The 10277-nt window shown below is 34.8% G+C and overlaps 1 long non-coding RNA gene across 1 annotated transcript; it reads right to left on the bottom strand.

The window, feature by feature from the left end:
• Nucleotides 1-501: 501 nt before the first annotated feature.
• On the bottom strand, nucleotides 502-4141 carry LOC121420094. Its single transcript, XR_005970697.1, has 2 exons — nucleotides 3758-4141; nucleotides 502-2602 (listed from the first exon to the last, which is right to left on the bottom strand). It is a non-coding gene; the product is annotated as an uncharacterized LOC121420094 (long non-coding RNA).
• Between the last annotated feature and the right edge of the window lie 6136 nt (nucleotides 4142-10277).

The raw sequence follows: 10277 nt of genomic DNA, 5'->3' as shown, positions 1-10277 counted from the left end.
TGCAAAAACCACACTGGCAACCTCAACAACATCAAGGTGTCCAACAAACACTCCGGAATGTTAACAGCAACCACAGCTTCAGCTGGAGTTTCAACAAACACATCAGAAAAAAACCAACAGCAGCAAAAAAACACTTATGAATAATGAAATGAATCTAATTGAAACTCAAAAGCCAATGACGCAACATCTTTGACAAACTGAGACAATTATTCATTCTTTTACAGGATAAAGAAATACTTTTTTAAAGTGTAAATTTGCAGGAACACAATGGATGTTCCTATGTATCTATTTAATGAAATAAATTTGACTTTAATAAATTCAGTAAATTCAATTCAATAAATTTAGTGATTCAATAAATATCTACTTTTATTTGTCAATGAGTGAAAATACCTGTATTTTCTATTTAGAATGACAAAAAGCAATTTATCAATTCAATATCATCAAAAACTTTAGCAATATGGTTGTTAGGCCCTCCAAATTGTTGATATTTTGATGAAAAAGCCGTTTCTGCTGCAATATTTGACGCAACTCAAATAGATCAAATATTGTCGCAGAAATTGTCATTTGCCCCTGAAAGTATCTGCGGCAAATATTTGACGCAGCTCAAATAGCTGCATCAAATATTGCCGCAGAAATTGTCATTTGCCGCTGTTTTGAGATTTGCCGCAGAAAATGGGAGTTGCCGCTGCGGCAAATGTTTTATGAAACGGGCCCCAGGTCAATCAAAATATTTTCGAATTCGTGCTGGTGAGCAACACGTTCACTCCCAGCGATAGGGACTTGTTTAAAAATGGCATAGGAAATATGCATTTTCTAAGTATGGTAAACTCAGTAGAATTTAGGTATTAAATTGTGAATGAACTATTGGTAGGTAAGACATGCGTAGAGGATTATTTGTCTTTATCCATTTCTATTTTCCACATTTTTCTTTTGTTTGACTTTATTTTCTAGGGGGAAGCCCCACTCCCCCATTCCTGTGGATGCCAATTGGTTGGGGGGCTTGGAATAGTGCAAGTTAAAAGGGTGAACCTGAACTTTATAGATATCAAGAGAGAAAGAATTGGAAAGTTAAAATGAATAAAAACAAAGATGGAGAGAGTGAGAAAGATGGTGGACTTTCAAGGGGCATTAAAAAATCTCATATTAAAACATCATTTTTGTTTTTGTAATTATTCTATTTACCCAGGGTCAGTCAAAATATTAGCATCCACAGGAGGGTGGGATCCTTCCCGCCTTAAAACTGAAATCTAAAGAAAAGTGTAGAAATGGATAAAAGACAAAGATCCTCTGCGCATGATTTACCAGCAAATGCAGCTCATTCAGAATTTAACTCTTAGAGCACCTAAATTGTACTATAGGCCTACAATATGTGTTTACCATGCTTAGGAAACACATATTTCCTAAGCTATTTTAAAACGAGTCCTACTGCTCGGAAGTGAACAAGTTGCTTCCTTACTCATATTCAAGAACGTTTTGACTAACCTCCTTTTTTAATTGGTTGCTTTGCTCCCTCACATACCCAACAATTTGTTGTCCTCTACATTTCTTCTGCTTGGTCACTTCGCTCCCTCTTACATATTCCTCAAATCTCTTGGCCCCTGCATTTTCCTTCTGTCATTTTGCTCTCTCGCATATATCCCCCCCCCACAAATTCTGCTCTGTCGCATTCGCTCCCTCGCACATATCCAAAATTGTTTTGCCCCACCCTGCATTTTTTTTCTGCTGACAGCCATGTCCTGCCCAACCTCTCTCTCCAATACCTTGAAATGATGGGGGGGGGGGGGTAACTTTAGATATGAGAGTGACCGAACAATTGTAAATCAGTGAAATATTTGACTTTTCTTTTGATTAGTTAATATTTTCTGTGAGAGTGATTATTGCAAAGGATTATACCCCTTTCTGTACACAAAACATACCAGTATTTTGAGAAATAACAACAGAAAAAGACCACATTCTTCCTGACTGTTCAAATCCTTAAAAAAATAAAATATGGTAATTTTTACTTTCTCAGGCATTCATCACAGGCTCCCCAATTCCTGTCTCTATTTCTCTATCACCCCCATTCTTAATTCATCTTTTTGTCTCTATCCAACAGCTCATTTATAACTGTGGCCTTGTTCTATCCTACATGTATTCTATTCTTCTGTCAGCTTGCCGTCATTCCTACTTTTCACAAACTTTTTTCTCTTCTGACATTCAAATCAGAATGAATATACTGTAAGACATCTTCAAATTCAATGAATTCATTTTTGTTACATGCCCAGTGATAAACGTTTTCATTGAGCTATTTTAAATAATCAGAATCCACACAGCGTAAATTTTTTGTTGTAAAGTTGTGCAAATCAATGTTTGTCCAAACTTAAAAGCAAGTAATGTATAAGGTAGGACTTCTGTGTGGTTTTCAGCCTCTTCTCCAAGTTTTAATACAGTCCATTATTGTTGTTGACTTCCACTTTACCCTCTTGGACTTTCTGGTATTCAGTAGGAGTGGTCTTCGAGAAATTAAGGTGCTGAAGACTTTGGCACTGGTGTCTTTGCAGTATCTGAGAGGTTGTTTGCTGAATCGAAAAGTCTTTTGGAAATACCTTGGTTTGGGTGAATTCTGTAGGAGACGAATTAATAAAAAAATAAGAAAAACAATATTGAACAAAAACAGATACAAGAATGAAAAGATAACTATTCAAAGATAATTTTTCAATCAAATATTCGATTATCCATGAAGAACAATATTCGTTTAGAAATCAAACCTTTTGCAGTGACTTGCAACAAGATAATTTTTTTTAAAAATATACATGATATATAAACCCTATCTAGCCCCGGGGGGGGGGGGGGCTTAATAAACTCCCCTCCCCATCCACATTTTTCATGATAAGTCCACAATGAGAAATGAGGTACCATGATTACTTTTTGGTCAATTCTGCAGAGCTTTTGAGATACCCGGATATTCAGTTACCCAACATTTTATGAGTTTATGTCGGACCAAAAATTGCTCAAAAATATTATTTTGTATACACATTTAATCCAATGGAAATTCTATTTTCAGTCATAATTGACAAATTTATCATTATTCTTGCACTTATTGGTTGAAAATAATCAAATCTTTGCTTTTTATAATCAGAATAGTGCCATGAACAGATCCCATTAAAAAAACTATAAAATACATAAGGCCCCAAAACAAAGAAATACATATGGAATTATAGAAACAATAAAATACATAAGATTAGAAATGTCATTTACCATTTATTTTTGAGCAACTTTGTTAGAAATCATAGAATTTCGGGAATTCTTTAGAGATTAACCTTTAAAACAAAGAATTCTCTATTACGCATAAATTAGCATTACTAATTTATTAACAATAAATAATTTATTAACAATAAATTTTAATGAATTCTGTAACCTTTAGTTCCATGCTTGCAGATTACATTGATGTTGATGTGTGCATTGGTTTTCGTTTTGATCAGAGGCAAGATCTGAAGAGGGGGACCAAAAAAGCCCACCTCCCCCTCCCTGGGCTATGCAATCTCAAAGTAGCCCAGGATTATGAGTTAAACCAAATTTTAAAAATATATTTATTTAGTAGTTTACTGTAAATACACAGTATAGGCCCCGGTCCATGGTTATCCTCCTGATTAGGATAATTTTCATCTCTATTTTGCTACTGAAAATTGAATAATTAAAGCAATGTTCTATCAAAACAAAGGTAGATAAAACAATATATATTTCTTTAGAACGCATGTATGATATAGATCCACTGTACCTTCTGAAGACGAGGCGGGAAATCAAATATGGTTGGGACAGCATCCTGTTTAAGACGTATCGTCTGCCCAGGTCAAAGCAAGCATCTTCAAAATGATCAGAACAGAGTACAGAGCTCTTGGAGGAATTCAATGAAGCTCGCTTCATATTGACCATCCTTACTGTGTTACAGTTCCGGTCTTGGTACCGGTTCAGTCCAATGGCTGAATGGGAATCTGCAGCAAATGTAAACACATGTCATAGAATCAATTACACATAATTAAGAAAGTTTGACGTGTCCAAAGGAAACAGATGCCCCCGCAGAATTGTAGTACAAAATGTTTTTTTATTGTTTTATGATGCAATTTTCTGTAAATCAATTAAACTATACACTAAATAAAATAAGATTTCAGTTCTTGATGTTTTAATAAGAGATTACCACAATTTTGTTTATGAATTTTGAACAGAAAAGTTGATATTTCCCCCCAAATTACTAAATCATGGAAATTGAATGCCTACAAAAAAAAACACTTTATAAGTAATATGACATTTCATTCCTAATACATGATTATATACGTGTTGTCCCTAGGTATCCTGAGTCTTGTCAATCGAGGGGGGGGGGGCGAGGGGAATTTGCACAATGGAAAAATTGATATACATTGGGTTTCAAAGCTTAATTTCATTTCGGGTAAATCAATATGCTTTATTTCATTTGAATCAATTATACCAATTTTAGGGCATAAAATACAAATTCAATTCAAACCTATAAATATAGCCCTTGAACTACTTATTTTTTTAATTCAGGAATTCTGATCAAATGTATATTAAAAACAATCAGTAGGCCTATATAATGTTTTTAACCCTATGAGACTGGGGGCTGATTTACCCCCTTGTCATATTTTGCAATAAATCCACTGCGCAATTTTTTTTACCGCATCACTCACAGACTTACAGCATCACTCACTCACTTTTTCGAGTCTCGCGCAACTTTGAGACCAAAATTGCGACCCCCTGGTATGTGTTTTCGAAATTACACAACATTTTGGAAGTGCATGCAGACCAAAAGTTGCTGGAAAAATGTGAATTTGCGTACAAATCTATGGAAATAGTGTTTTTAGCCATAATTCATAAATGTGCCATTATATTTCCTTTTACTGATTAAAATCAATTAATTTCAACTTTTTTACGGTCAAATATGGTCCCCGACTATTTCCATTGAAACAACAATAAACACATAAGAAAACAAGTGTGATGTTGAAATATATTGAGTCTGTGAACCAAAAGTGATCATTTCAGGGGCATTATTTAGTTAATTAGAGCAAACTTTTGATTTTACGCATAAATTAGCAATGAGATTTAGGCAAAATTTGATTATAGTTTTTTAGAATATACCATGGGTAATGCGTTTGCCAATCATCGCTGTGATCCCATGATTGACTGCCCAGATCATAAAGCCCCCCCCCCCCAGTCTTCTTAGGAAATGAAATAGCCCAGTCTATGTAGGTTACTGGTAATGTTTTTTTTTTTTACTTTTTCATTTTTCTTATGTACAGATTTTCAAATTTATTACTAATAGAAATTTTCAGCAATTTCTGAAAATAATGATACAGATACAAATTTTGGCAATGACTCACATTGAGTTGTACATGAAATCAAGTTTTTAAGCAATTCGGAATCTGATAATATGCACTTGTGTATATCATAACTGCGTAACCATGCATGCATTCCAAAAATAGTCTTGAATGTTGTGTGGCCCTGCCATGTTTACGAATTTATTGTAGATAAAAGTGAGCTAATCACATAGATTTGTTTGTTAAAATGATATTCTTAATATTGATTGCTGTGCAAGATTGAACAGGGAGAAGAGGAACATGACAAAGCAATCAAGAAAGAGTAAAGGGGGGAAGAGAAAGAGGATTTATTTATAACACACAAGTAAAAAAAAATGTGTTTTAAAACACACTGGTTAAAACGTGCCAACCCGGGCCCCAGTTAACGCGATCAGAAATCTATTCAATATGATTGAACTTAATATCATGCAGAAATCAATACGCATATAAATATAATCAAAAAAATAAATTTTGAACCAACTTGCATAATGAGCTGTGAACTTAGCCTGTATTTTGGTGACATCTACCTACACACCAAATTTTTTAAAATCCATTGAATGTTTTTCAAGTTATTGCGCGGAAACCAAGGGGGGGGGGCTGACAGGGGCAACACTTAATGCCCCCTCCGGGCTTCATCTGCAGGGGCATAAAAACTCTAGGCCTACTCATCAGCAGGGGCCCGTTTCTCAACACCTGGACAAGTTAGTCCTATTTATCTACCAAACACAGAATTAGTTCCAAAATTACCCAAAAGGATTAACTAGAATCCATTAATATCATATTGATACTATTGGTGGAAAGTACATACCAGACGTAGCCTTAGTCACAAAATAGCAAATTTTCCAAAAGTTGCAAAAAATAGAGGCAAAATATGCTTAAAAAGTACTTAAACATGCAGACATGGGCATTAAATTTCTGAGGAAATGAAATTAACACTAATTCATATCATGATAAAAAAAATCACATGTAAGTGGACATTGAGATATTTATCCCAAGATATAAAATTTGAATAGTTTACGTAAGTAAACCATAAGGCTTTCTTCCTAACATGATGGTTTCTAGTGTTGCTGTTGGATGTTTGTGGTCTATATCATGGTTGTTCCACTTTATGTTTGTCATTTTGCCTCCGACGAAGATTCTGCTAGGATCGAAAGCTTAGGCCCTTTTGACTCTCTAATTTACTCCATTGGCTCTTTTTTTTTTTAGATAAGCAGTTTTCAGCAGCTTCTTTTTGCCTTTAATATGATGATAATCAAACAGATTTTCAGGATTCCAAACATCATCAAAAAATATATTATCATGGAATGTTTAAACTCTTTAGATACCTAAACGCACAATTTTAGAAATGCTATGCGTATATTAGAGGAAGAATTTATTAAAATTTTGATAGGGTCTGAAAACGAGTCCAATTATGGATGACCTGAAGTGGTAGAATCTTTGTCAATTCAATTATTTTACTACCTTAAATTAACACTTGTTATAATTTCTGTGCATTACAATTACTATTAAATGATTTATCCCACTTGTTTGCTATATAATTCATTTTTCTTTAAATTATTACGTAATAAAATTTTCAAATTTCGAGGCTCATTTGAATGTCACAGTCTATCCACATGATATCACTACATAAAGGACAAGTCCACTCCAACAAAAACTTTATTTGAATAAAAAGAGAAAAATTCAACAACCATAACACTGAAAATTTCATCAAAATTGCATGTAAAATAAGAAAGTTATGGCATTCTAAAGTTTCGCTTCATTTCACAAAACAGTTATGCACATCTCGGTCGATATGCAAATGAGAAACTGATGACATCACTCACTATTTCTTTTGTAATCTATTATATGAAATATGAATTATTTTTATTTCCGTCATTGTCATGTGAAATGAAGTGTCATTCCTCCCTGAACACGTGGAATTACATTATTTTAACATTTTGTGCTTCAGGCAAGGAGGTCCTAATTGTCAAATTTGTAAAAAATGAAATATTGTATAATTCAAACAATAAAAAAACAAAAGAAATAGTGAGTGACATCATCGACTCTCTCATTTGAATGTAACTGGCTCGTTAATATAACTATTTTGTTCAAAAAAGCGAAACTTAGAAATGTCATTAATTTATTATTTTACATCCGATTTTGATGAAATTTTCAGCATTGTGCTTGTCTGGTCTTTCTCCATTGATTCAAATCAACATTTTTTCTGAGGTGGACTTGATCCTTAAGAAAGAAGTAAGTTATGACAGGTTTGGAGATGTCATAACTTTTGGTCAAGTTGTCCCGATCTTGGCAAAGAGGGATTCGTGAAACAGTTCGCTAACAGGTAGCTAACTATTTCCAATTTAGTTAAGAAGTTAGAAGACTTAACGGTGTTGAGAAACGGGCCCCAGTCTACGCAAGCAGAACCAAACAGAATCAGTTTGCCACACTCAAATTCCCAATTTGCACTCGCATCAATTATTTGTTACGTACCTATTTTTATGATCTAGTGCATAGAACAAATGACCATTTTTTTTAGGTCGGAATGTCAACAATTTTCAGCTCGTGCTTCGCATTCCCATTATTGAAATATGTACCATCCTCATGGTTTAAACAGTCCTAACAGGATCATGCTAGAAACCTTATTAAAAATTATGTTCGTGCTTGGCATTCTCAGTAATTATCTAGAACAACACACATCTTGTTCAGGATCACAAACGGTGCCTAGAATGTTAAATTTTCAGGACAAAATACATCCTAAATACATATATAAAAGTTCCAAAAAAGTAAGAAAAAAAATTGCTTGCCTTTGCACTTTTTATATAAGGCCTACGTGATTATTTCATATTGATGTTATTTTATAAGAAACCAACTCGCATATTTAATGACCCAGTGTAGTGGTCCACCCGGATACCCCCAACCAGTAATTGGGAGGAGATACCTGCGGGTCACAGTTGTGTGGCACCCTTGTAGGCGACCCAGATTGGCTGGCTCCTCCAATACGCCTTGGAATGTCTTTAACAGATTAAGGCACTATAAAAATGCTGAGCATCATTCTACCAACACACCCAAATTTTAAAAAATCTGATGACTTTTGATAAGATATCGTGAGGAATCCAACTCGCATATTTAATGAGCTGTGATCTTTGACCAGCATATTCCGAATTCGAACTTAGCCTGTATTGGTATCATCTACCTACACACCCAAATTTGTTCAAATAAGTAGAATATTTCATAACTCATAAAAAAGACATTATCATGCGGAAACTAAATTGCATATTTAATGTGTTTGGACCTGCCGACTCCAAATTCAAACTTGGCCTGTACTATCAGAGGGTCGTGTGTTCGAATCCCGCCATGGACTAGCGTCCTTTGGCAAGGCGTTAATCCACTTTGCCACTCTCCACCAGGTGTTAAATGGGTACCTGGTAGGATGTGAAAGCCTATGTATAATGTAGTATCTAGCAATTGAGTCTTGGAACTCTTGTTGGAGTGCTCCCCAGGGAGTGGAGAAGGTGCATACATTGTACGCAGGCATACAGGTTCTGATGACCGTGGTAATACTGAGTCTGGAAGCGCTTAGTCTCTTAGAGACGTCGTTCCGATGCATTAAAAGGTATATAAATATGTGGAATATTATTATTATTAATACTATGGTGTCATCCACTCCTATGGTGTCACCCACTCCAAGCTGTGGGAAGTTACACATTGATGCAGAGGTTCGAGCCCTGATCACGTCTTTCGGATTGTGACATTAAAGGTCGGTCCCAGACATAAATAATCAAACCTGATTGATATACGTCTGTCAAAAACTCAAAATACACAACACACTCCTAGTACCAATGATTAATGTTAATGTTTTAGACCTCATAGGCGACATTACCCAAAATATGGGTTGCCGGTTGGACAATGCTGTTTGAATCTGATTTCAAACCCAAGACTTTGGTAAATGTACGCCTTAATACAAATTGGAGTTATGCGATATGACTTTCATTTGGTGGGAAGACATTTAATATTTATAAAATTAGTTGAAATTAAAATGGATTATATTAATGCTCACTGTAGGTGAGCATTTCTACACGATCCCCCTATTGAGATTTATAGTAAATATTTTGGAATTATATTAGTTATGCGACCCCTCCCTCATGATGATCACAGCATTATTTGTAAGGGGATATATTTCGTTCATATTCTTGTCTCTTCTTTCTCTTTTAGCTTTTTTTTGCTTGTTTAAACCTTTTCATTTTTTTGGGGGGGGGCTTGCCAAATTTTATGTGGGTCAAAATTACATTATTTTTTTAGTGACAATCTTATTTTTCATTTGTCAAATTTTACGCAAGACAAAATTACCTTCGATCATTATTACAGTTAAAACCTTTTTTTTAATTTATTTTTTTTTTTGGGGGGGGTTGCCAAATATAACATGGACAAAATGACTTTCCCTTTTCTTATTTATTTTTTTTGGGGGAGCTTGCCGAATATCACGCGAACGAAATGACTTCATTTTAGTGACCATCACTTACGTGAGACCAAAATGAGGTTTTTTTTAAGTGAGAACCTTTTTGGGAGTTGTTTAATTGTACTTGAGAAAATTCACCCCACCCCCCCCCCCCCCTACTTTGGAAAATCTTGGATTTACCTCTAGTTTTAATCATGATTACCCTAAATGACTGGGCCTATTTCGATGCCTAAGAAACTGGGTGGGGGGCTGATTCAGCGCCCTTATGATCTCGGAGTCGATTGCGCGATCGCGACGAAAATTGGCACACATTACCCATGGCATAATCTACCAAATTATCACATCAATTATGCAAAAAATCTCATGTTTCATTAATTATGCTAATTTTTGCGTAAAATCATTAGTTTGCTCTAATTAATAAAATAATGCCCCTGAAATGCTAATTTTGTTTCACCTACTCTAGATAGGCATCTGATCAAATTTATTTTAAAAAA

Source organism: Lytechinus variegatus, chromosome 8, assembly GCF_018143015.1.
Source record: "Lytechinus variegatus isolate NC3 chromosome 8, Lvar_3.0, whole genome shotgun sequence".
NCBI classification, from domain to species: Eukaryota; Metazoa; Echinodermata; class Echinoidea; order Temnopleuroida; family Toxopneustidae; genus Lytechinus; species Lytechinus variegatus.
Note: the sequence above shows the minus strand (reverse complement) of the source record. Positions and strands in the feature narration are given on the sequence as shown.